Genomic DNA, 26,804 nt, shown 5'->3' on the forward strand with positions numbered 1-26,804 from the left:
AAAGGCAGCAGCCAACTTGCACATAATGAGCTTCAACATTCAGAATGTGATAATGAACAGATCATTTCTTTTTGTGATGTTGCTTGAGGGATAAGTATTGACCAGGACAGCAGGAATATAATTCTCATTCTGTCATCAAACTTACCCCTCAGACCTCAATCTTTTCCAATTTAACAGTTGCTGGGCAGTGTAAGCATGTACTTCTCACTTTCACCTCTGCCTTCAGTACAAGTCAGCCATTTTTCATTTCAGATAACCCAGAACTGGAGCCTGCTCAGGCAGTGGGGAAGAGCAAAGAGAAAGTCAAGATGAAGGGACAATGTCACTATTTCTCACAGTCAGCAGCTCAGATACAGGATCTTCAATGCAGGATCTTCTTATGGTGAGACAACAGGCTCAAGCATCCTGGAACCAAGGCTGGGGAATAGGATGGCACAGGAGCTAGCACCTTGGAAGATAAGGTCAGACGCTAGTTCTGTTGCGGAGGACTAAGATGAGGGTTTCAATGGACCAAACTATATAGGAAATCCTATTTGGTAGGATTTCGCAAGCCCAGGCCAGATGGTGGGGGGTGAATGTTCCGCTAAGTTCCGCACACGAGTACGGCCTCAACCAGGACCTTGGATTCACCCCCCCCACCATCTGTTGCGAAACCCTACCACCTGTCCTGGCTTGAGGCAATTCACACTTCTTTAATCTGGGATTAGCCTTTTCTCTGGATCTGTAAAGACTTAATTACCTGCAAATGCTCGCATTCAAAGTATCGTCTTGCATCGTTGACTTTGTCTATGCATATGTTTCTGGAACCCACCTCGTCATTCACCTGAGGAAGGAGCTGCGCTCCAAAAGCTAGTGATTTGAAACAAACCTGTTGGACTTTGACCTGGTGTTGTAAGGCTTCTTACTGTGCTTACCCCAGTCCAACGCCGGCATCTCCATATCATGATCGTGATGTATTTTCTAGATCCTGCATCAAGCTCTGGTTGGAGGTATGCATGGCTCAGATCAAGTTTTGTAATTTGTGGCCTCCAGCCAGTTTTGTGTAAAGGTCCTTGATGCACGGCATGGGGTACCACTCTAGGCAAGAGGCTCTGTTGACGGTCATCTTATAGTCACTGTAAAGGCGGATCAACTTGCCAGGCTTCAATACTGGGACCACTGATGCAGCCCATTCTGTGAATTGTACCAGGTGTATGATTCCTAGGCTCTCCAGTCACTTCGATTCAGTCTCTATTTTGGTGAGTAGGGTGCAGGGGACTGGCTATATCCTGACCTACTTGTATAGGGCCTCCAGGATGACATAAAATTTCACCCTAGCACCGCTAATTTTTCCGAGGCCTTCCTGGAATACCTCAGGTTACTTCCCTATGACTTTGTGTAAGTTTCCGGTGCCCATCTTAAAATTCAGCTGCCAACTCGGACAGAATTTTTGCAGCCAGTCTCTTCCAGAAGGCTGGGTCCTGGTCTTCATAGTGCTATTAAGGGGAGTTGGACCATCTGCTGCCCATGTGTGACTGGGGTCATGGTGGTTCCTATGATACGTAAAGACACCCCTGTGTACGTGGTCAACCTGGCCCTGGTATCTTTCAGGCTCAGGGGCAAAATGCCCACTCGGGAGTTGCCTGAAAGTCAGTTCCCCTATAATGGAGACGGCGGGCGGCTCCTGTGTCTATTTTCATGTCCATTGACCTGGAGTTTGATCTGGATTAGGGCCACTTTGGGGGCTGTGATGCAATTTAATTGCATCTGCTCTTCCTGTTCGGACTGGTTGATTTGTAAAGCCCTGGCCTGAGGTGGCTTTGTCTTTGCCAATTCCAGTAGCCCTGCCTTGGGCGTGCCCTATAACCACAGGTGTGGCAACTCTGCAATTGCTCTCCATCGCCCTAGGAGGAGGTTTCCCATCAGTTCCTGGTGTCTCGCGGCCATCGACTCCTCTCCTTATATATTGTGCCTGATTGTTAACTTGGTGGCTGGTGGACCACGTGAGTACTGCCTGTGGGGAAGCAGGTTCACCTGGATGGAGGTCGCCCAGTGGGGAGGATGCTGTGATCCATGGAACCCTGGAGTTCCTGGGTCCTTTTTTCCATGTTTTTGCAAGACAGTGACAGTTCTATGGCACTTTAAGGTCCAGGCTAGTTTCTGCCAGCAGTTTCCTCTGAGATGTGACATTATTTATCCCGCATTCTAATCGGTGCCAAAGCATCTCTGGGAGGGATGGTCCATGCTCAGTGTTCTCAAGACTTGCCTGCAATTCCATTACTGATTCTCTGGGGATTCTTCACGTTCAGTTAATAAGTCCCAGTTGGGAGGGCCTCTGCCTGCTACCAAGGAAACTCTGACTCTATGATCCCCATGGGGAGATCTATAAGTGATCCCTGGTGGTGCTCCTGGAGGTTATCACAGTAGGTGCACACTCTGATTTGTGAACAAAATCTAAAGCTATTACTTACTATCATTCCACACGTTTACGGACATTGTGCGTTGTCCATTGGTGTGCCAGACCAATTAGACACTTTATGGATGACTATACAATTATATATTTGGTAATTTACAGGGGAAATACCTTATTTACAGTGTCTATGTCATTTGTTTGAAAAATACTTAATGCAGGTGGAGTGGGAAGGCAATGCATCTACTGGTGGGAAGTGAAGAGAGGCAAGAAAATAGGAAGATGAAAATGATCAAAGCAACAATGTAAGCTAACTTACAAACACGCGCTCACACATACAGAAAGCCCGTCACATTGCAATAGATAACTCAGCCATGGCAACATAAAAGTTGCAGTGGTTGGGGGGGGGGGGGTAATTTTTAATAAACTGTGAGCTTCTTCTTTTCACAATGTTATGTTTACGTTCTCCATAGACCACACATGATCAAAGTGTCACACTTGCATTATACAACGCTTAACCTGTAACACATTTTTGCTATGACTGGTTCCATCATGTCTACCAATAGTCTTTTAACTATCTTGATCTATAATACTTGCTTCCCAATGAGCTCTTTCAAGTATGTCTGAAGATCAAATAGCTCTTAGGTTCTCCAGCTCTGCAGTCCTAAACCGGTTCTTTCAAGTGCAAGACCACACTGACAAGAACTGGACAATAACTTGCACCCAACTAATAACTGGTCTTAAGTTGTTTCAGTGCTCTTAAAAGCTTCTCCTGCTTCTACAAATACTGAAACAGTTTAAAGAGGGCTTCTGGATTTCCATGTGTGTGTGTGTGTGTGCTAGAAGGCTATGGGAGGAAAAGGATGGCAGGATAGAATTGAAGTGGAAACTTTTGAAATTTAAGTCCTGGCAGTGTAGCCTGATGTGTTGGGTGTTCTAGATCACAAACGGGTCACCAACACTGTAAGTGGTGCAACTCTATTTTATTGTAAGGTTAACTATATTAACATACTTGAACTGTGGGTAAATACAATACCAGCTTTAACGGTTGACTCTTGCCTAGTCCTAACCAGGTGATGCACTCAGCACATGGTGAATGTCTGTGTTGCAGGCTGTGAGCTCTGTGCTCCGAGCTGGCTGCTACTAGAATCAGCGGGAACTCTCCTGTGCCCTGTCTTTATAGTGTGTGTGCTCTCACTGGTGATTGGCTGCGGTGTTGTGTATGCTGATTGGTCCCACTGCATGTCCATCAGTGTGTGCGTGTGTGTGTGTGTCTGCACCATGATATACTGGTGTATATTATGACATCCCCCTTTTATATAAAGAATATGTGCCTGCGTGACAATAAATATCGTGTAGTGAATGTACCTGACTATGTGTGTGCGTGTTATTTACATGACTATGTACATGAGGCTAATCTATTTACACGGGAAGGTGTCTGGTGCCGAGAAATAGGGTGTCACACCAACAACGAAATGAACATTATATCCAAACTACTGGAACGATGAAACAGGATTACAGAACAGATCAAAGAGTCCAACATCGTAAAACTCATAAGTCAAGTCTCTGAGGTGGGCGACGAATTCTGGTTGACCGCCTCAAGGGTGGGTCAGGAGCCACCGGCTGAGGAACGGGCTGGGCCACGGCAGAGTGAGGAGGATGCAGAGTATTCGGAATCTCCACATAGTCCAGGTTGGGGGCAACAGGAGGGCGTGGCATGGTGGAGGATCACGTAGCGAGCGTGGAACGAGACGAAGGGCACGCCGATTGCGGCGGCGAATGGAACCATCTGGCAGACGAACCAGGAACGAGTGGGGAGACACCTGCCAAAGAACCACGGCAGTTGCAGACCAGCCCGGAAGATGGATGCGGACGTAGTCATCCGGCGCTAGAGCAGGGAGATCAGTCGCCCGAGCGTCATGCGCCGCCTTGTGTTGTGCACGAGACAGTTGCATCCGCTGAAGGACTCGAGGTCTGGGACGTGAATGGACAGCACCGTGGTCCTGAGGGTGCGACCCATGAGCAGCTGGGCTGTCGACAGGCCCGTGGAGAGTGGGGCTGAACGATAGGCCAGCAAGGCGAGGTAGAAGTCGGATCCTGCATCGGCAGCCTTGCAGAGGAGCCGTTTGACGATGTGGATGCCCTTCTCCGCTTTGCCATTGGATTTGGGATGCAGGGGACTGGATGTCACATGCACAAAGTTGTACCTGCTGGCAAAGTTGGACCATTCCTGGCTCGCGAAGCAGGGGCCATTGTCCGACATCACAGTGAGTGGGATGCCGTGACAGGCAAAGGTCTGCTTGCAGGCATGGATGACCGCTGATGATGTGATGTCGTGCAGGCGTACGACCTCCGGGTAGTTCGAAAAATAGTCTACAATCAGAACATAGTCCCTGCCGAGTGCATGGAACAGGTCAATGCCTACCTTAGACCAAGGGGACGTGACCAACTCATGGGGCTGTAGGGTCTCATGTGGTTGGGCCGGCTGGAACCGCTGACAGGTGGGGCAGTTGAGCACAGTGTTGGTGATGTCCTAATTGATGCCAGGCCAGTACACAGCCTCTCGGGCCCTCCGTCGGCACTTCTCCATGCCAAGATGGCCCTCGTGTTCCATTGCTGTTCCAAAACGAGCTGGCGCATGCTGTGCGGGATCACGATGCGGTCCAGCTTCAGGAGGACACCATCGACTACTGTCAGATCGTCTCTGATATTGTAGAACTGCGGGCATTGGCCCTTGAGCCACCCGTCCGTCATGTGGCGCATGTCACGCTGTAGTAGGGGGTCAGCCGCAGTCTCGCGGCGAATGTGGATAAGGCGTTCATCCGTGGCCGGCAGATTGGAGGCCGTGAAGGCCAAATGGGCGTCAACCTGGCAGACGAACCCCTCTGGGTCACACGGGGTGTTGACTGCCCTGGACAGAGCGTCGGCTATGATCAGGTCCTTTCCCGGAGTGTATAGGAGCTGGAAATCGTAATTTCAGCCGAAGTTTAAGCAGAATGTGCTGGAGGACAGTGAATTGGGGGAGGCCGTACACGTAATCATGAAATTTGTCGACCCCAGTCAACAGGCCCAGGCACTCCTTTTCAATCTGCGCGTAGCGCTGTTCCGTGGGGGTCATGACACGTGACGCATATGCAACGGGGGCCCATGATGAGGCCTCATCGCGTTGCAGGAGCACCGCCCCAATGCCGGATTGGCTGGCATCCGTTGAAATCTTTGTTTCCTTCATGGGATCAAAAAATGCCAATACCAGGGCCGTGGTAAGCTTGGTCTTAAGCTCCTCCCATTCGCGCTCGTGGGCGGGAAGCCATTGGAAGTCTGTCGTCTTCCTGACCAGGTTCCGGAGAGCTGTGGTATGGGAGGCGAGGTTGGGGATGAACTTCCCCAGGAAGTTGACCATGCCCAAAAATCGGAGGACCGCCTTCTTATCCGCTGGCTTCTGCATGGCCGTGATGGCTGCCACCTTGTCCGCATCCGGCCGCACACCCAACCAGGAGATGTGGTCCCCTGGGAACTTGAGTTCCGTCTGGCCGAAGGAACATTTGGCTCTGTTGAGGCGAAGGCCTTGATCCCGTATTTATTTGAAAATGCGCTGGAGGCGACTGATATGCTCCTGCGGGGTGGTGGACCAAATGCTGATGTCGTCAACATAGACGCGCACACCCTCAATGCCCTCCATCATTTGCTCCATGATCCGGTGGAATACTTCTGATGCCGATAATAATCCCAAATGGCATCCTGTTGTAGCAGTATCTGCCAAACGGGGTATTAAAGGTACACAGCTTTCTGCTGGACCTGTCCAGTTGAATTTGCCAGAATCCTTTCGAGGCGTCAAGTTTGGTGAAGATGTTGGCCCGAGCCATCTCGCACGTGATCTCCTCGCGCTCCCTCATTATGTTGCGATTCAGATCCTTTGGGTCAATGCAGATCCTGAGCTCGCCGGAGGGCTTCTTTACGCACACCATGGAACTGACCCAGTCGGTTGGTTCCGTCACTCTGGCGAGCACTCCTTAGTCCTGAAGGTCCTGCAGGTGCTGCTTGAGGCAGTCCTTGAGGGGTGCTGGGACTCTGTGAGGTGCATGAACCACAGGCGTGGCGTATTGTTTGAGCAGGATTTTGTAAGTGTATGGAAGCGTGCCCATGCCTTCAAAAATGTTGCGGTGCTGGTCGATGATGGCATTGAGTTGCGCCCTGAAGTCCGCATCCTGGAAGGCAGACGTGTCCTCTGGAGAGAGAGTGTACTCGTTGAACGAGGTTTAGGAGTTTGCACGCCTGTGCGCCTAGCACAGAGTCCTTCGAGGATGGCTTTTCGCGAGTTGTGCGTCACTTCAAGTTGGCATGAACCGGTAGCAGGATTGACATTGCCATTGTAGTCCACCAATTGGCAGGTCGACGGAAGGATGGTTGGTTTAACCCAAGGGTCTGAAAGGCTGACCACGCTAGGAGATTAGCGGAAGCACCAGTGTTCTTTGTTATAACAGCGACTCAAAAAGGCTCCCTCGGGTCCTCGGTGTCACTGGTCTGCGGGAAGTCGGAATCGGACTCGGTTTGGGGGTAGGTAACTGCTTGTTGCAGGGTTCTTCGGAGGTTTATTGCGCTTCCTGGTTCAATTTGAGGCATTGTGCTGTCATTCCAGGTAAAGGAAGGTTGTTTTACAGCTTTAAAAGATTTCTTTGATTTGGGACGTTTCCCCTTTAAATGGGTGTGGTCCGGGGCCTCTGACGTCATGACGCACGTGACGTAGAAGGCGTTTGCACATGCGCAAAACGCGGTTCCTTTACTGATGGCCGTTTTCATGATCGCGCATGCGCGACGTCGCGCAACTGCAGAAATGCAGTCCCTTTAGAAAGATGGCCGCCGACCAAAATCGTTCTCTGCTCCGGGATTTCGGCTTCGAGGTGAGTACTGGTGCTTCTCTTACCTTTTCTTGCTGGTTGGAGTGTGTTCTCCTCACAGTATTTGCCGAATTTGTCCAGGACTGCCTGGAAGTCGCTCCTGTTTTGCCCCTTGGAGAACTTGAATTTTTAAAAGACTTCTTCTGCTCTGGCACCGGCGATGGTGAGGAGAAGCTGTGTTTTTTCAGGATGGGCCAGATCTTCTAGTTCGGCTGCCAGCAGGAAGATTTCAAACTTTTGCCGGAATGCCCGCCAGTTTCCGCAGAGATCGCCGTGGCACTGGAGCTGCTGCGGAACCCGGATCTTGAACATCTTGCCTGGGTATCGTTGCTGGTTGTCACTGTACGCTGAGGTGCCGGCGATGCGGAGCGGCGGCGGCGGGTTGATGTTCTCCATACTTCAGGATGCCGGAATGCTGATTAGTTGCAGGTGGGTCTCAGAAGTGCTAGGATGCAACCACTCCTTGTACCATGATGTGTTGGGTGTTCTGGATCACAAACAGGTCACCAACACTGGAAGTGGTGCAACTCTATTTTATTGTAAGGTTAACTATATTAACATACTTGAACTGTGGTAAATGCAATACCAGCTTTAACTGTTGACTCTTGCCTAGTCCTAACCAGGTGATGCACATGGTGAATGTCTGTGTTGCAGGCTGTGAGCTCTGTGCTCCGAGCTGGCTGCTACTAGAATGAGCGGGAACTCTCCTGTCCTCTGTCTTTATAGTGCGTGTGCTCTCACTGGTGATTGGCTGCGGTGTTGTGTATGCTGATTGGTCCCACTGCATGTCCATCAGTGTGTGTGTGTATGTCTGCACCATGATATACTGGTGTATATTATGACATAGCCCTTTCTAAATGCCCAGATCCCTCTGAATGTCAATGCTCCTAAGAGTTCTGCCTTTTACTATATAATTCCCATCACATTTATGTTTTGACTAACTCAAGTCATAAAAGAGGGATAAATCACAAGTGATGAAAATCTGCCAATATAAAATAAGCAGAAATAGAAAGAATTAAATTATTTGAACTGCTCGCTTCAAAGAAATTGTGTCTGCCATTAAGAAGCTCATACTCCCCAGAATGTGGTTACCCAAGAGGCAGTGACGGATATTTCAGGTACAGGGTGATATAGAAAGGGAGATGTAGATGATCCACAGAAGAATTAGACAGAGATCTCACAAGTCCGGAGACCACTCGACATATTGGGAGTCGTTCAATGAAAAAGGGGGATGACGGTGGGGACGACGACAGCGGCAACAACAACTTGCATTTGCATAGCACCTTCAGCATAGTAAAATATCACAAGGCCGTTCACAGGTGTGTAATCAAACAAAATTTAGCACTGAGCACTGTATTCATACAAATGCAGTTCAGAATTAGGAAAGGAAATGGTACAAATTCTCAGTTTGAATTACAGGCCGGAGAGAGTGATGCACTATCAATTACCACAAAGACGAGAGTAGTGGAATAATCAAGGCTTTATTGAGCAAAGGTGTTCTGCCTCCCGTAGCTGCCACCAGAATGGCTGCAGCACCGGCGAGCACACACATTTATATGCCGCCTACTGGGCGGAGCCAGCAGGCAGGGATTTACCCATGTACCTCTAGTATACGTGTCTTACCGTAATACATATAATACTGCTAGTGATGACTACCACATTCACCCCCTGTTAAAAATAAGAATCTGACGGGGGTGGTGGAAAAAGAATTAAAAGGTCGGTCGGTTGGGGGCCTTGACCGTCCTGTGCGATCGCCTCAGTCCTGATGGTGATGTGGGCGCCGACTTGGTCACCAGTGACTCCGGGAGCGTGTTGTCCTCGTGTTCGTCACCCCTGAGTGGGACCAATGGGAGGACGGATCCTCCTGGGGCGGGGGCTGCGGCGAGGTTCGCTGGGGGGAGTGAGAGTGGCGCAGGGGTGAATGAGGCAACCGGGGGGGGGGGGGGGGGGGGGGCGTGGTGTCAGGTCGGGGGCCGTGGGTGGGGATCCAGCGGGTGCCAGGTCCCGGAGGGAGACTGTCCTGGCGCCCGTCGGGGTGTGCCACATAGGCGTACTGCGGGTTCTCGTGCAGGAGGTGGATCCTTTCGACCAAAGGGTCCGACATAAGGGTCCGCACATGGAGGAGGTGCGAAGGAGGACGGGTCCAGGAACTGTCAGCCATGTTGGGAGTGAGACCCTGGAGGTGGACTACTTGGGAAAGGCAAAGAGACGTTCATGAGGGGTCTCATAAGTTGCGGTGCAGAGGAGTGATCGGATGGAGTGGAGCGCGTCGGGGAGGACCTCCTGCCAGCGGGAGACCGGGAGATTTTTAGACCGCAGGGCCAGCAGGACGGCCTTCCAGACCATCCCGTTCTCCCTCTCCACCTGCCCGTTTCCCCAGGGGTTGTAGTTGGTCTTCCTGCTCGAGGCGATGACCTTGCTGAGCAGGAACTGACGCAGCTCATCACTCATAAAAGAGAATCCCCGATCGCTGTGAACGTAGGTGGGGAAACCGAACAGAGCGAAGATACTGTGGAGGGCTTTAATGACCGGGGCAGAAGTCATATCGAGGCATGGGATGGCGAAAGGGAACCGGGAGTACTCATCGACCACGTTCAGAAAGTACGTGTTGCGGTCGGTGGAGGGGAGGGGCCCTTTGAATTCCATGCTGAGGTGCTCAAAGGGGCGGGAGGCCTTCACCAGGTGCGCTCGATCTGGCTGGTAGAAGTGCGGCTTGCACACTGCGCAAACCTGGCAGTCTCTGGTGACAGTCCTGACCTCCTCAATGGAGTAGGGCAGGTTGCGGGCCTTGATGAAATGGAAGAACTGGGTGACCCCCGTGTGGCAGAGGTCATAGTGGAGAGCCCGGAGTCGGTCCACTTGTGTACTGGCACATGTACCGCGGGATAGGGCACCAGGGAGCTCGATGAGCTTCCCCGGGCGATACGAAATCTCGTAATTATAGGTGGAAAGCTCGATCCTCCTCCTCAAGATCTTGTCGTTTTTGATCTTGCCCCGCTGTGTGTTATTGAACATGAAGGCAACCGACCGTTGGTCAGTGAGGAGAGTGAATCTCCTGCCGGCCAGGTAATGCCTCCAATGTCGCACAGCTTCCACAATGGCTTGGGCCTCCTTTTCGACAGAGGAGTGTCGAATTTCGGAGCTCTGGAGGGTACGGGAGAAGAAAGCCATGGGCCTGCCCGCCTGGTTGAGGGTAGTGGCCAGGGCAAAGTCGGACTCATCGCTCTCCACCTGGAACGGGATGGACTCGTCTACTGCGTACATTGTGGCCACGGGCCTGCCCGCCTGGTTGAGGGTGGCGGCCAGAGCTACGCCCGATGCATCGCTCTCGACCTGAAAGGGGAGGGACTCGTCGACCGCGTGCATCGTGGCCTTGGCGATGTCTGCCTTGATGCGGTTGAAGGCCTGGCGGGCCTCAGCCGTCAGGGGAGAAACTGTGGACTGAATGAGTGGGCGGGCCTTGTCCGCATAATTAGGGACCCACTGGGCATAGCAGGAGAAAAACCCCAGGCATCGTTTCAGGGCCTTGGTGCAGTCGGGGGAGGGGGGAGTTCCATGAGGGGGCCCATGCGGTCAGGGTCGAGCCCTAGAACTCAATTTTCCACGACATAGCCAAGGGTGGCTAAGCGGTTGGTGCGGAACACGCATTTATCCTTATTGTACGTGAGGTTAAGGGGTTTGGCGGTCTGGAGGACTATTTGGAGGTTAGCGTCGAGGTCCTGCTGATTGTGGCCGCAGATGGTGACGTTATCTAGGTACAGGAAGTTGGCCCGCAGTCCGTACCGGTCAACCATTCGGTCCATCTCTCGTTGGAAGACCGAGATCCCATTAGTGACGCCGAAGGGCACCCTAAGGAAGTGATAGAGGCGACCATCTTCTTGGAACGCAGTGTATTGGCGGTCCTCTGGGCGGATGGGGAGCTGGTGGTAGGCGGACTTCAGGTCCACTGTGGAAAAGACCCGATACTGCGCAATCTGATTAACCTTGTCAGATAAGCGTGGGAGGGGGTACGCGTCGAGCTGTGTGTACCGATTGATGGTCTGATTGTAGTCAATGACCATCCTGTGCTTCTTCCCAGTCTTTACTACTACCACTTGAGCTCTCCAAGGGCTGTTGCTGGCCTCAAAGACCCCTTCCCGCAGAAGCCATTGGACCTCCGACCTGGTGAAGGTCCTGTCCTGGGCACTGTACCGTCTGCTCCTGGTGGCGACGGGTTTGCAATCCAGGGTGAGGTTCGCAAACAAGGAAGGTGGATCGACCTTAAGGGTCGTGAGGCTGTATACGGTGAGGGGGGTAGGGGTCCGCCGAATTTTAAAGTTAAGCTCTGGAGGTGGCACTGGAAGTCCAGGCCGAGTAACAGGGCAGTGCAGAGGTGGGGGAGGACGTAGAGCCGGAAGTTGCTAAACTCTACGCCTTGGAGGGGGAGGGTCGCGATGCAGTACCCCCGGATTTCCACGGAATGGGATCCGGATGCCATTGAGATTTTCTGGGTAACGGGGTGTACCGCGAGGGAGCAACGCCTTACCATCGTGGGATGGATGAAGCTCTCTGTGCTCCCGGAGTAAAAAAGGCAGGTCGTCTCGTGCCTATCGATTTTCACCGTCATTGTTGCAGTCGCGAGGTTGCGGGGCCGGGACTGATCCAAGGTGATCGAGCGAGCAGCGGCAGATGCTGGGAGGTCCAGGGCTGGTCAGCGGTGGTGGAGGTAGCGGCAGGCGATGAACGGCCAGATGAGCAGGGGTCCTGAGGCGCCGTCCAAAATGGTGCCGAAGATGGCGGCGCCCACGGGGCACATATGGCGGGTGGCATAAAAGATGGCGGCGTCCACGGGCCGCATGTGGCCTGCGGAGGAGAAGATGGCGACGCCCACGGGCCGCACGTGGCTTGCGAGGAGGAAAATGGCGGCGCCCCTGGGTCACACGTGGGGGGTGTAGGAACGCTGGGCCTGGAAACAGTGGCGAACGACCGAACCTGGCAAACAGAAACAAAGTGTCTCTTCTTTCCACATCCGTTGCAGGTTGCGCTCCACGCCGGGCAGCGCTGCCGGGGGTGTTTGTTCTGCCCGCAAAAATAGCACTTGGGGCCCCCCAGGGTTGGCTGGCTGGCGCGCAGCACAGGCTTGCGGTGAGCTGGAGTTAGCAGCCTGGTGGGGCCCACGATGCCCACGAGGGTGCTGCACGGTCGGGGCGTACGACTGGACGTTACGGGAGGCCACTTCTAACGAGTTTGCGAGCTGCCTGATTTCCGCAAGATCAAGTGTACCCCCTTCCAGTAGGCATTGGTGGACGTACGCAGACCTCATGCCCGTAACAAAGGCGTCTCGGATTAAACGTTCTGTGTGCTGGACTGCCGAAACTGCCTGGCAGTCACAGTTCCTCCCCAGGATCTGCAGGGCACGCCAGAAATCGTCCAGAGACTCACTGGGGAGTTGTTGTCTCGTGGATAGGAGGCGCCTGGCGTATAGTTGGTCGACTGGCCGAACGTAATGTCCCTTCAGGAGCTCCATCGCATCGGGGTAAGTGGGCACATCCCGGATGAGAGGAAAAATGTCAGGGCTCCCCCTTGAATAAAGGTCTTGGAGCTTCTGCACGTCCGAGGGTTCCTCAGCGGATGTTCGGAGGTAGCTTTCGAAGCAGGCTAGCCAGTGGTCAAAAGCGGAGGTAGCGTTGGTTGCTTGAGGGCTCAGCTGCAGCCGATCAGGCTTGATGCGAAGATCCATCGTTTTAAAAATCTTTGCTCAATAAATTGATGCACTATCAATTACCACAAAGACAAGAATAGTGGACTAATCGAGGCTTTATTGAGCAAAGATGTTGTGCCTCCTGTAGCTGCCACCAGAATGGCTGCAGCACCGGCGAGCGCACACATTTATACACCGCCTACTGGGCGGAGCCAGCAGGCAGGGATTTACCCATGTACCTCTATTATACGTGTCTTACCATAATACATATAATACGGCTAGTGGTGACTACCACAGAGAGTTAGAAAGGAAGACCTGCAGGCAGTTCAGAAATAAATGCAACAACTGGTCGATAACGTTGGTTATCTTTTATTCATTCAAAGATAGGCTGAAACAAAGACGATTCATTCTTTTGCTATCAGTTATGTTTCTATCCGAACAAGGAAAGAAGCCTGGCTTGGTTTAATACGGAGAAATAAAGTGAGCAAACGACTGACGTGAGATCAAGAATGATTGAAAATTAACAGCCATGACGTGGTAATGCTCCATGCAAGAACGGGAAAAGAACATAGGTTCTGGACGGGAAAAAAAAGCTTGGTTCAACAAAGAGAGAAGGATTATCGCCCATGGTGACACAGTGGTTAGCACTGTTGATTCACAGCGCCAGGGTCCCGGGTTCAATTTCCGCTTGGCTCACTGTCCGTGCGGAGTCTTCATGTTCTCCCTGTAGCTCCCTGGGGTTCCTCCAGGTGCTCCGGTTTCCTCCCACAAGTCCCGAAAGATGTGCTGTTAGGTGGATTGGACATTCTGAATTCTCCCTCAGTGTACCCAGACAGGTGCCAGAATGTGGCGACTAGGGGCTTGCCACAGTAACTTCATTGCAGTGTTAATGTAAGCCTACTTGTGACAATAAAGATTATTATTATTAAAAAATCATTATTAAAAAATCAACTGTGGGAAATCTCGAAATGCGAGCATAAAGTATATATATACACCCCTAAAGTGAAAAGGTGTTGCGGCAAAGGATGGAATTCTGTGAATGAAACAGTTTTACATATTCAAAACCAATCTGAAGTCTAAACAGTAGTTTTTCCAATGTCCTCATTAAGATAGCTTATTCAAATTGTACTTGGGCTTTTCATATAAAACTTTCATTTAAGTTCGTTCTTGGGAATATGCGACTACATTTTGTGCTGGTTCAACTGATTTCAGTAGCATAAAAAGCCACAGGTACTATATAGACTAGAAACCACAAACAGGAAAAGAGAGGTTAGTAGTTGAACAGACAAGGCTGTGAACTTCTGACCTTGGTCATAACTGCGCCAACATTCAATGTCTGTTAAGCTAATAAATGTTGCGGTATATCAGGCTTTCTTATCACGCACGCAATGCAGCGTGCAGAAAATACTGAACTATTTTGAGATATGATTTGACATTAAAAGATCTTCGTAATATTTTACTATCAGCTTTTTAATCTTAGAAATCAAATCTTGTCCTTGATTTGCAAAGGCAATGGAATCAGTACAAATGTTTTAATCTGAGAGGTCTTTCTGGGTTAATAAAAAGTAGCAAACTTTCATGTATCCATTTAATCGAGCAAAAATGGACTCGGCACCTGAATGCAATTCCGTTAACATCTTGTGGGACATATTGCTGTAGATTTTACAGAGGCAGAATCTGTAGCATTCCACAGAGGCAGAATCTGTAACACAACTGCAGTTTCAGTTATCTGAGAATGATTCAAGTGTGAGACAGCCTTGAGGAGCTAGTTTCTTTCACTCCTCTTTAACACTGGTTGCAATATGAATGAAGCAGGCACAAAATGAACTTTTTCTGACTTAAAAAGTAAGCCGTTTTCTGGAATTTAGTTTCTGATGCTGCAAAGGACTTGGCAATCCTACTGGCTATTTCTGGTCTATTCAGGGCACTGGCACAGTCAAAGGCATCAATTATATTTATGACTGAAACCAGAGGTTTATCCACCCTCCATAGTCTGTGGTACAGACAATTGCTTAATTATCTTCCCTGTACCATTCAATGACTCGCTGTCGAAGGGAGACCTGCTGCCCACGCTGGCACAGGCCTCAATCTCATTGATCTCCAAGAAGGAGCGTGGGTCATACAGACCCATCTCACTCCTGAACACTGATGCCAAAGTCCTAGCGAAAGCTCTGGCGAGCCAACCGGAGAGTTCCTTGCCAAAAGTAATCGCGGAAGATCAGACGGGTTTGTCAAGGACAGACAGCTGACGGCGAACATCAGACGCCTGCTGAACGTTGTCATGACTCCACCCGGGGAGGAGACACCAGAAGTGATCATCTCCCTGGACGCAGAGAAAGCCTTCGACAGATTTGAATGGAGGTGCTTGAACGGTTCGGGTTTGGGCCAGCGCTCACCTCATGGGCAAAACTACTGTACAACACTCCCATGGCGAGAGTACGAATGAACACCACCAGCTCTGGCTATTTCAAGCTGCACAGAGGGAGGAGACAGGGATTCCCGTTGTCATCGCTGCTGTTCTCTCTGGCAATTGAGCCATTGGCCATCGCTCTCAGATCAGCAAAAGGGTTGAGTGGCATTCAGAGGGGCGACAGGGAGCACAGAGTCTCTCTCTATGCAGATGATCTGCTCCCCTATGTCTCGAATCCCCTGGTCAGCATGGGTAAGATAATGGAACTCCTGAGGCAGTTGGAGCCTTCTAGGGATACAAACTAAAATTGAGCAAGAGTGAAATCTTCCTGGTGAACCCCCAGGGGGAGGAGCAGAGCTGGGGTCGCTGCTGTTCAAACTGGGCCAAACCAAGTTCAAATACCTGGTGATCCAGATAGCCCATGACTGGACACGGCTCCAAAAATGGAACCTGTCTAGCCTGGTGGAGGAAGTGAAGAGGGACCTGCGGAGGTGGAACTCAGTGGGACTCATTGGTGGGAAGAGTGCAGACAATAAAAACGATCATACTGCGAAGATTCATCTTCATATTCAGATCGCCCCCGATCTTCAGCCCCAAATTCTTCTTCGACGAGGTGAATAAGCTAATCGTGGCTTTCGTGTGGGCTGGAAAGAATCCCAGGAGTCCGGTGGTAGTAGCCACACTAAGGACCTGGAACCAGCTCACATCACTACAAACTTGGTGACATGTCTGTCCCGGCCCCCATCTGCAGAAGCCACAGATTAATCACAGCGAAATCACAGCCCCTACTAAAGGTGGAGAAAAGACAAAGGGGGGCTGACAGTAAGGGATCTATATGTAGGTGGTAGAATAGAATGAAAAGGGAGGGATGGTGCGTTGGGGTGGGGGGGTGACATGTGTACGATACAACGGGGGCGCAGCAGGCTCGCGAGCAACAGTACAGCAACACACCTGAAAAGTGGTGCAAAGTCCCTAGACGAGGCCTCACCACCTTTGGTTGGCCTCGCCTTCAGCTGTAAGCTGCGACTGCACCCCCCCCCAACAATCCCGGTCAGGGGACATCAGGGTTTGTTTTCCTTTTTCTCTCTTTCCTAACCATAAATCTACTGTACCAGTTACAATCTATATATATTGACGACTCTGGTAAGATGCTTATCACAAGTGTATAGTTTAATCGCATAGCATCTAGGTTGAATTCAAAGATATATAATATAATATATAGTCAGATTATGTGTGCAATGTTTGTTTGTTATAAAATGAAAATCTTTCAATAAAAAAAATCTTTCCGGTGGCACCACGAAGTTGGACTATCCTCTCGTGATCTCAATGACCTGAATTTGTTTGTCCGTCGGGCGTGCACACTCAGTGGACCCGGAAACAGACGTGAAACCTGTTCCTGCCCGTGGTCATCCCCAGAGTGCAATCTCAGGGTGGCTGGCCAAGTAACAAGCAGACCGTGTGAAAAGCGTTCTGTTAGGCAGCATGGTAGCAGTGGTTAGCACAGTTGCTTCACAGCTCCAGGGTCCCAGGTTCGATTCCGGCTTGAGTCACTGTCGGTGCGGAGTCTGCACATTCTCCCTGTGTCTGTGTGAGTTTCCTCCGTGTGCTCCGGTTCCCTCGCACAGTCCAAAGATGTGCAGGTTAGGTGGATTGGCCATGATAAATTGCCCTTGGTGTCCAAAAAAGGTTAGGTGGGGTTGCTGGGTTATGGGGATTGGGTGGAGGCGTGGACTTCTGTGGGGTGCGCTTTCCAAGGGCCGGTGCAGACTCGATGGGCTGAATGGCCTCCTTCTGTCCTGTTGATTCTATGGTTCCATAAAAAGCTGAGCGTAGCAAGGGATTGCGCCCAGAAAAAGCAGTTCATCCCTCCGTGGATCGAGGTTGAAGCTAAAATGTTAAGGCCGCCTGGCTATTCGGCCCACCTCCCAACTGGAAAGGCAGACAGCCCGTGTAAAACTGCATTCAACTGGCCTCTAAATGGTCATCCTGATTGTTGGCGGGCGCACTTCCGACCCTCGTGCATGTCTGTTGACTGAAATAGTGCGCGATGACAGGACCTCTTTCAACGCACTTCCATGATGTGGAGATGCCGGTGTTGGACTGGAGTGAGCACAGTACCACCCTGTCTACAGCAGTTGAGCGCGTGCCCACCCAGGCAATATACATTCTGGCCATTCCTAACTTTCACTGTGGCCAGCACATATCCAATCATTTGTTTACCTGATGGCATAGCTGCAGTTTTCCAAGCCGTCTCCCCGAGATGATGGTGGAGGATCAGACAGGCTGTGTCAAGGGCCGGCAGTTGTCAGCTGACATTTGGAGGCTGTTGAATTTGGTTCTCTCCCGTCTAAGGAGCCTGCGGCGAAGGTGATTGTATCTTTAGATGCCGAGAAAGCATTCGACAGAGTGGAGCTGAGTGCAGGTTCGAACCTGTTTGAAGTTTTGGAGGGGTTCAGTCTAGGGCCAAATTTGATTCCCTGGATACGGTTGTTGTCTAGGGCTCCTTGGCTAGTGTTCGTAACATTACCTCAAGTTCGGGGTTCTTCATTTGAAAAAGGGGACCAGACATGTGTCCGATGTCTCCCCTCTCGCTTGCGTTAGTGATTGAGCCCTTAGCCATAGCTTTGAGGGCTTCAGGTAAGTGGAAGGGGATAAGGAGGGGGGGAGGTGGAGCATAGGGGGGGATCTCTATATGCGGATGATCTGCTGCATTATGTTAAGGACCCAGTCCCCCATTATGGGTGATATATTGAAGCTATTGAGGAGCTTTGGTTAATTTTCAGACTATAAGCTGAATCTGGAAAGGAGTGAATGTTTTCTGGTTAACCCCCCGGGAGGAGAGACAACTTGGAGGTGTTGCCTTTTCGCTTGGCCAGCTCTAGCTTCAGATATCTGGGAGTACGGGTGGCCCATAATTGGGCCCGGTTGCATAAATTGAACTTCACCAATCTGGTGGACAAGGTTAAGTCCGATCTGCAAAAGTGGGACAACCTAGCGTTTCAATGTCTTCCCATCTTCCTCCCTAAATCATTGTTTGGGAGGGTTAATAGATTGATTTCCTCCTTTATACAGGCAGGTAAGACACAAAGGATCCATAGGGTAGTTCTTCAACAGGATAGGCAGTCAGGGGGTGTACCACTGCCAAATTTGTTTTATTATGATTTGGTGGCTAATGCTGAGAAGGCGCTGGGGTGGTGCAGTGACACAGATTCAGTGTGGGGACAGATGGAGGCGAGTCCTATAATAATCGCTTATTGTCACAAGTAGGCTTCAATTAAGTTACTGTGAAAAGCCCCTAGGGGTCTAGTCTGGAGGCATTGGTGATGGGGGCTCACTTCCATTTTCTCTGGCTAGGTACTCCTCGAACCCGGCGGTTGTGTCCACCTTAAAGATACGGAGGCAATTCAGGTAGCACTTTAAGCTTGGAGCCATGTTGAAGCTGGCCCCTATCTGTGCCAATCATTTATTTGAACCGTCGAGATTGGATGTATGTTCGGGGTGTGGGAAGGGAAGGACGGTTTGCCAGCATGGAGGAGTTGTCAGCCAAGTTGGGGGTGGGGGGGGGGGGGGGGGGGGTGCAGGACTTGTTCAGGTATCTCCAGATAAGGAATTTTGTGCAGGTGGCCTACAGGTATTTAAAAAGGAAGAGTGTGAGTAGAGTGAGTGTTGGCCCTCTTCACTTGATTCTAGAAAGGTTCCCTCAGGCTGGAAGTAGCAAATATAACCCTCTATTCAAGGGAGGGAGGCAGAGAACAGGAAACAATAGACCAGTTAGCTTGACATCTGTTGTGGGTAAGGTGTTGGAATAGATCATTAATGAGATTATCCCTGGGCACTTTGAGAAACTCAAGATAATCAGGACAAGTCAACATGGGTTTGTGAAAGGGAAACCATGATTAACCAATTTATTGGAGTTATTTGAAAGATTAGCATGTGCTGTGAATAAAGGGGCGGCAGGGGGTGGGGGTGGGGGTGGGTGGGGGTGCTGTAGACGAGCTGTACTTGGATTTCCAGAAGGCATTTGAAAAAATGCCCATCCAAGTTGTTGTGGAAAATAAAAGCTCATGGTGTAATTAGCATAGATAAATTATTTGTTGGCTGGCAGAAAAGTATGTATAAATGGATCTTTTCAGATGTGGCGAGTGGAACCCCATAAGGATCTGTGTTGGGGCTTCATCGTTTTACAATTTATATCAATTACTTGGATGAGGGGAGTGAACGCATGGTAACTAAATTTGCAGATGATACAAAGTTAGGTAGGAAGTTATGGTGTGAAGAGGAGAGGAGTTAGCAGACAGATGTAGATAGGTCAAGTGAGATGGGAAAAAATCTGGCAGGTATAATGTGGGAAAATGTGAAGTTGTTCGCTTTGTCAGGAAGAATAAAAAAATTGAGTATTACTTAAATGGAGATCAGTTACAAAATTGTAAGATGCAGCGGGATCTAGGTGTTCTAGTGCATGAGTCTATGCAGTTTCCGAAAGCAATTATAAAGGATAATAGAATACAAACTGTTATTGGGAGAGGAATTGAACACCAAAGTTATACAGTTATTCAGGGCATCTGAGGTAGTTCAGAAGAAGTTTACTAGACTGATACATTGAATGAAGTTTGGACAGACTGGGCTGGTTTCCACTGGAGTTTAGAAGAGGGGTGACTTGTTTGAAGTATATGAGATCTCAAATGGTCTTTAGAGGTGGGTGTGGAAAGGATATGTCCTCTTGTGAGTGAATGCAGAACTGTGCAGTACTGTTTTAAACTTAGGGGACGTCCTTTTTGGACGTCCTTTTAGGACAGAGATGAAGAGACATTTTTTTCTCTCAAAGGTTGTGTAACTTGGAAATTCTCTGCCTGAGAAGGTGGTGGTGGGGGTTGTTGAACATTTTCAAGGCAGAGGTAGATAAATTATTGTTAGGCAAAGGAATCAAAGCTTATCGTGAGAAGGCAGGAATGTAGAACTTGAAATACTAACATATCAGCCATGATCTTATTGAATGGCAGAATAGGCTTGAGGAGCCGAATGGCCTACCTCTGCTCCTATTCATTTGCTTGTATAGAGCTGAATCAATTCTTCTGGTCTGAGCTTTGCAGGATTCCAAAGGCAGACAAGTTAAACTCAGGTGAGGATTCTCCGACTGCAGATTGATAACCACACACGGAATTTCAGGCAAGGCAGGGAATGTGTTCGGGCAGTCTTCCTTCTCAACTTATTCCCCGAGACACACCCAATTTCAAAAACAAGAGGTCCAAAATGTTTTGTCTGTCATGCCGTTTCCAGTAAATCACTAGCCTTCGTCATCCCCAGTCTCTCCCCATCAATTAAAGTGATTGCAGTTCAAAAGAAACAAACAGCTCTTCCCCCTCAAATACCATGCTGGTCAGGTAATTTCTTGGAAAAAGGCAGGCTTGCTCCCAATCCAAAGGTGTAGTGATCTTTCTTTTAAAAAAATTCAAGTGTCCAAATAAGTCTTTCCATATTTTGAAAGAAAAATCCAGTTTGTGAAGATATGGTTTTCTCAACAGCCGTACTCCACCAGTTACAGTTTGCCAACCTGAAAATGAGCCATTTCCCCTTCTCTCTGCTTCCTTTTAGCTAACCAATCCTCCATCCATGCGAACATGTACCCCTTACACCACAAGCTCTTATTTTGTGTAGTAGCCTTTGATGTGGCACATTGTCAAATGTCATTTCGATATTCATGTACACCACATTTATAGGTTCCCCATTATCCATGTTGCTTGGTACTTCCTCAAACAGCTGAAATAAATTAGTCAAACATTAAATTCCCTTTCAAGAAAGCATTTAAGTAATTTTCAAGTGCCTCTTATGCCACATGTGGGATAGGTGGATTAGGACAATCCCTGTGGAAATTCATTAAAAAAGCGGTTTTTATTCTAACAGTAGAATTAACTTTGGACGGAATTCTCCCATTTTGAGGCGAACTGCGGTAATGGGCTGCTCCAGCGGCACCTGTACCGCCGACCAGAATACTGGGACCCCCCACACCATATCCAGCACTTGGAAGCTCATTAATTATGCAACAGTGAGTAGCCCTTCGACTCTCCTGACAGGCTGGCAGCGGATCTGTCCGCTCGTCCTCAGCTAATAGGTTTGAGGTTCCAAGCGCCATATATGAATACCAATCCAGCACACTCAAATCACTCGCTCCAGCCCTTCATCAGACCATGGAGGATTCCAGTAGCCCAGAGGGAAAAAGGCTAGCAGCCTCCATAAATCAACAATCCCCCCCTCCCCCCCGGCTCACACACCCTCTCCCTGAGCCCATAACCTGCGAGCAGCCCATGCTCCACTTGGATGTCAAGCAACCGCGTCTGGGGTCTTCATCCATCCCTTTGCAGTAAAGGATATGATATCCTTTTGACTCCCCGTAGTTTGTGAGCTTTTAATTAGTCTTGATGGGCTCCAGGTTTCGTCTTCCCTCAGTTCCTCGGTCTTCCCTCAGTCTTCCATTGTTCATCTTCTTCATCCACCTCCTTGCCCCTCTTGATCCATCGTGAGCCTTCCTCCACTCTTTGCACAGCCCTCATTTCACATGAACCTCCCTCATCTTTGTTAGGCCAGCCCCGTCTCTCTCTTCCCCCTCCCCGGCCTCGCCCCGCACTCCAAACTTGGTCGAACCTCAGACCTTTTGTTGCAGTGGCAGCATGAGTCCCGAATCACAGTGCTGCCAAATAAACACTAAGCAGCATCAGGGACAATGAGACCCCCGTACTCTCTAACCCCGGACACAGCACTGCTCCAACTTGGTGACACCGGAGGGTCCATAGGTCCTGCAGCACAGTGCTGTCCATGAAGACCAGTTCAGCATGGGGATGGAGGCAGGAAGTGGTCTGCCCCAGCAGAGTGGCAAACACCACTGAGCGATCGCATTTCTATGGCAGAACGTTGTTGCACTCACCCATCAGTCTCTAGCGAACTGAGGACCACCTTGTGCACGCCACTCTTGGGTTTGACACTGCTGTAAATTTCCACTGGCGTGACGCAAGATTGGAAGACTTGACGGGCTGGCAGCAGGCAGCACGTTTAATGAGCATTCACGAGCTGCAAGTGGCATTTGCGTCAACTGCTAGCAGGAAGAGCAACCCGCCACTAACCTGCCATTCGGAGAATTGCAACGTGAATTTACGTTGGCAGGTTTGACTTTTTGGCTCCCAGCAGACTTACCGCACCTGCTCGCCCCCATATCTGCTATGGGTGGGTTGGGAGAATTCCGCCCTTTAAGAATCTTGTTTGCAGAGTTGCTTTCATATTGGTGTCTATCATGCAGCTGTCAGAAATCCCGATGTAATTTTTTCATAAATCATTTTGATGGATTTGAGTAACACAAATTAGATGTTAGAATTTTACAAAGGTCATGCACATATTTTCTCCCCTTCATGAGGGACTCTGTTCTTAAAATAAAATGTATTTATTTTGTTTGTTTTATAATACGGTTAGCAATGCTTGCTCAACTGTGTGCTGAGAGACACCTTGAATCCTTATAAATATCAATCTTTTGGAACCAGCAGCTTCCACCTCGATTATACTACCCTGGGGAACCTGGTCAGCAGCAATTAAATTCAAACCAGGCTCCATAATCCACTGTGGAAGTCTGATTTAAGTATGATAATGAAGCTCCCCTCCTTTCCAAGGTGAGACACCCACACACCACATGTATTTTTAGGGTTTAGCCGAGGGTTTGCAACCATTCCAGAATAACTGCGTTTTCGGCAATTGGGCATCCTGCCGAGATCTTTTATCAGCAGCCTAAGGGACTTACATTTCCTGCCATTGTGAAGCAAGCTACCACCGCTGCTTTGTCACATCGCTAACTGACGACAGGGCCACCTTCTACTTGGAGATGCCACCCCCAAAAAGCCAAGACCGCACGGAAGAGGCTGGAGAGTGGAAAGTAGGAGGGCTTGGAAATGGGAGATCTCTGTATATGATATGGGAGGTGGAATGAGTATTGAGGCCTCTATTTTGGTGAGAAAGTAATCAACCTTTATACAAGGCTAAGTGCTGCTTGAAGCATTTAAGTATTGATGCAAATTTGGATTTTTTTCCCCAGAAATTAATATTTTTGGACACAGTATATGAGACATGACATATGGTGAATGTAGCATGCGTGCAAGGAACAGTTACTCTGGAACTATGGTTCCCAAAGCTATACACCATTCCCTCATTGTGATGAATGTAAGAAATCAGTACATATATTGTACTTCATATCTCCTGCAGTAAGGGTTTTAACAGCCTGGGTTAAGGTATATACTTGTTGCAATAATATTATTAAAGAACCTAAGTTAAGGTATCCAGATGATGTGTCTGCTAAAGCTGTAATAAAATAAAAAATTGTAAAAGGTGAGGTCATGGTTGATTCTATCCATTTACTTATTTAACTACCAGGTTTAATTGAACAGTTATGTCTGCTGGAGTTTCCCTGGAGAATAGATCATTTCGTAGGATTGTATTTAGTCCTAACTAAGCAGGTATCTTACATATTAGTGGGATACAGATGATGATGAAACAACTATTCACGAGTCCTTGTTCATGATTCTCTTAAGGTTAACTTGCAGGTTCAGTCGGCTGTTAAGAAGGCAAATGCAATGTTAGCATTCATGTCAAGAGGGCTAGAATACAAGACCAAGGAGGTACTTCCAATGCTGTATAAGGCTCTGGTCAGACCCCATTTGGAGTATTGTGAGCAGTTTTGGACCCCGTATCCAAGGAAGGATGTGTTGGCCTTGCAAAGGGTCCAGAGGAGGTTCACAAGAATGATCCGTGGAATGAAGAACTTGTTGTATGAGGAACGGTTGAAGACTCTGGTCTGTACTCGTTGGAGTTTAGAAGGATGAGGGGGGATCTTATTGAAACTTACAGGATACTGTGAGGCCTGGATAGAGTGGACATGGAGAGGATGTTTCCACTTGCAGGAAAAATTAGAGGACACCATCTCAGACTAAAGGGACGATCCTTTAAAACAGAGATGAGGAGAAATTTCTTCAGTCAGAGGGTGGTGAATCTGTGGAACTCTTTTCCACAGAAGGCTGTAGAGGCCAAATCACTGAGAGTCTTTAAGACAGAGATAGATAGGTTTTTGATTAATAAGGGGACCAGGGGTTATGCGGAGAAGGCTGGCGAATGGGGATGAGAAAATATCAGCCATGATTGAATGGCGGAGCAGACTCGATGAGCCGAGTGGCCTAATTCTGCTCCTATGTCTTCTGGTCTTATGTAATGAATGGGAGGAGTCAGGTCTGTCTAGTTTTCCAGTTTGCCATAGGATTTAAGTCTGACAAGACGGAAGGAATTTAAGTTGAACAGCAGTTTTGCCAACAGCTGCTAGGTTGAGCAAAAGTGTACTGAATCTGGCTTCTTGAAAGGAACTCTCTCCAAAGGTCTACACAACCAAGCAAATCATCTGTTTATTAACTTTATCCATAAGTGGCATTTGAACTGTATTGAGTTGCGTAATTAGAGTTAGTGGCAGGTATAGATAGGAATTAAACTTTTTCCTTGGGTAAAGAACTGTTAACTAATAATTCTAAAGCTATTTTCTTTGATGGTAATGTGTTTAATTCTGTGTTTAAAGTTTGCTGTTGAAAATGGAGCAGGAGTTTGGGGTAAATGAGTCATTTATAAAACCTGGATTGGATTTTGGAATGCAAACCGCTAAGCAAAAGCATCACTGAGAGAAGATTTTTCAGTGTTTTTGGGAATGGAGTTTGGAAACTCTCATGACAATCATCTGGGGGGGGCGAGATTATGAGGAGAAAATCACAGTCATTAACTTGCGTTCAGAGTGTAGTGTGTATTTGACCACATTCATCTTGTGTGCATAAAAGGGATTTTGTATTGATGATGCCATTGCAACTTCAGGTGTATTTTATGAAATATTCCAACTTTTCATGTTTAATAAACTTTTTTTTCTTGTTTCGCAGTCCTGTGATTCTGTTCCTCCACATTTTATAAAGAAAAAGTAAACGTTATGGTGTTTTGAGCCAGGGTTCCATTCTGGGATCTTCCCATCCAATTAAAACACCACCTGGGATCGTAACACTGCCCTCCATCTCCATGCCGAGCTAGTCTTCATGGACAGCAGCATGCTGCTCGAGCCACAGACCCACCTGTATCAACGAGTCAGATCAATACTGTGCATGTGGTTCGGAAGTACAGGAATCTCATTCCACACACCAGTATCTAAATGGACAGCAGTGTCTAAATGGACAACACTATCCTGCAGGATTGAAGTAGCCACCGCAAAGGTCCAAAGTTCGACCGGGGCGGGGAGGGGTGTGCAATGTACAAGGAAGGTGGGGGGGGGGGGGGCGCCTCACGATGGTAGATAGAGGGGAAGGTGGTGGATGAAGAGGACTAACAATGGAAAGCAGAGGGAAGATTGAGGGGAGGGAAGCTGGACAAGGCTGCACGAAAAGTTCACAAACATGGAGGCCAAAGGGCTACCATATCCCCTACTGGACGCGGATGCATGAAAGCTCCAAATGATGGGTTAGGGATTGGGGTTAGGGAGAGGGTGGCTGAATCGAGGGACAGACTTCTTCTCGAGGTAGCTAGACTTTTCCCTCTGGGTTGCTGACATCCTTCACAGTGGGCTGGAGAGAGTGATAAGAGTGTGCTGGACAGGTATTTAAATATGGTGCTGGAGCCTGCAGATTCACTAGTTGACAGCAGGTGGACAAACCAGCTGTTAGCCTGCCCAGAGATTAGGAGGGGAACTCGCCTGTGCATAACTGACAAGGATCTAAGCATAGACTCTGGTGCAGGTTCCTGCTGTTCTGGCCTGCCACCGCACTAGTCGCAGAAATGGAGAACTCTGCCCTTAGTTTGGTGCAACGCTCTGTTCATATATAGGTCATTTTATAACAGTAATTCCACTAATTAGAGTAGGAGGGTCGGGGTCAATACTTAATGGAACACCCTACAGAGAATCACACTTCCTATGCACCAACCACAGAGAGCATCACTTCACATTGTTACTAAAAAGTCTAATGTTCCAATTGCGTACTCAGCCACCTTAAGGTGGGTGTGTGCAAAGATGGTTATAAGGTGGCAAAATTGGAGTACAAGAAAAAGTTCTGAATTTCCCCTTCCAATATAGGGCGGAATTCTCCCCGCCCCCCCGCCGCCGGGTGGGAGAATCACCGGGGCGCCGCGCGTGTCCCGCTATGCCGCCCCAACGCGATTCTCCCCCCACCCCCCAAACAGGCGCGGCGAGAATCACGGCTGGCCGCTGGGAGAATCACCGTTCGCCGCTTGCAACGGGTGAGCGGCTATTCTCCGGGCCGAGCGGCCTACCCAATACGACGGGTTCCCGCCGGCGCCATCCACACCTGGTCGCTGCCGGCGGGAACAGCGTGGGAATGCTGGGGGGGGGGGGGTGGGGGAGGAAAGAGGGGGGTTCCTGCACCG

General features: G+C 49.3%; 1 protein-coding gene and 1 long non-coding RNA gene across 3 annotated transcripts in view; one reads left to right on the top strand and one right to left on the bottom strand.

The window, feature by feature from the left end:
- Window positions 1–26,804, bottom strand: part of pparg (peroxisome proliferator-activated receptor gamma) — a 198,438-nt gene that overhangs the window by 79,969 nt on the left and 91,665 nt on the right. The window lies entirely within an intron of this gene.
- Window positions 336–26,804, top strand: part of LOC140387749 (uncharacterized) — a 42,675-nt gene continuing 16,206 nt past the window's right edge. The window contains exons 1-2 of the long non-coding RNA XR_011933999.1: window positions 336–382; window positions 2,611–2,694. This is a non-coding gene — a long non-coding RNA (uncharacterized lncRNA). The remainder of the gene's footprint in view (window positions 383–2,610; window positions 2,695–26,804) is intronic.

Source organism: Scyliorhinus torazame, chromosome 13 (genome assembly GCF_047496885.1).
Source record: "Scyliorhinus torazame isolate Kashiwa2021f chromosome 13, sScyTor2.1, whole genome shotgun sequence".
Classification (NCBI taxonomy): Eukaryota; Metazoa; Chordata; class Chondrichthyes; order Carcharhiniformes; family Scyliorhinidae; genus Scyliorhinus; species Scyliorhinus torazame.